The sequence below is a fragment of the Micropterus dolomieu genome, unplaced genomic scaffold (assembly GCF_021292245.1).
Source record: "Micropterus dolomieu isolate WLL.071019.BEF.003 ecotype Adirondacks unplaced genomic scaffold, ASM2129224v1 contig_5588, whole genome shotgun sequence".
NCBI classification, from domain to species: domain Eukaryota; kingdom Metazoa; phylum Chordata; class Actinopteri; order Centrarchiformes; family Centrarchidae; genus Micropterus; species Micropterus dolomieu.
The window spans coordinates 1-603 of record NW_025734577.1 but is presented as its reverse complement, the minus strand read 5'-3'; the positions used below and the strand labels follow the sequence as shown (position 1 = coordinate 603).

Here is a 603-nt window from a genome sequence, read left to right as displayed (position 1 = left end):
ATTAAAAGCACCTACGGGTTCATAGCAAGTGCTCCCCCGGGATTTGAACCCGGGACCTCCCATTCCAAGGGCTCGTCCGGGATTTGAACCCGGGACCTCTCGCACCCAAAGCGAGAATCATACCCCTAGACCAACGAGCCGCAAAACGTCTTTTCTGATTTGATGAAATATTCAGATTTCATCAGGGCACTGTGGAGTTTCCAGCGGCCACTAGCGGTGTGGTTTTAAGATTGCAACCAGGCGTGTGCTCGTACACGTGCTGGCTTTAACTCATGAGCGAGCATAATCCGAAACACAACCGCTTTCATACAGAAATCCTGCAATAAACGCAGAAACGCCTGCATGCGGGCTGTGGCTTTTCTCCAGACATGTTCAGGCTCTGTTACTTCAACGTTCCCGTCTCAGAGGCAGATCATCACCGGCGCCGTACCTTCCATTCAGCGCAGCGAGACACCGGCATATTGGCACAGTACTCCCGAAAAAAGTGAGAGCGGCTATAGAGGGACAGGGAGACAGCTTCACACCACATGGTGGAAACTCAGGTAAACTCCCACCGCAACGTTACAGTAATGTTTTTATCAGCTTGATGTTGAACTAATCCAT

General features: G+C 50.7%; 1 non-coding gene across 1 annotated transcript; it reads right to left on the bottom strand.

Moving 5' to 3' along the window:
* Positions 1 to 68: 68 nt before the first annotated feature.
* trnap-ugg lies at positions 69 to 140 on the bottom strand. Its single transcript has one exon. It is a non-coding gene; the product is annotated as a tRNA-Pro (tRNA).
* Between the last annotated feature and the right edge of the window lie 463 nt (positions 141 to 603).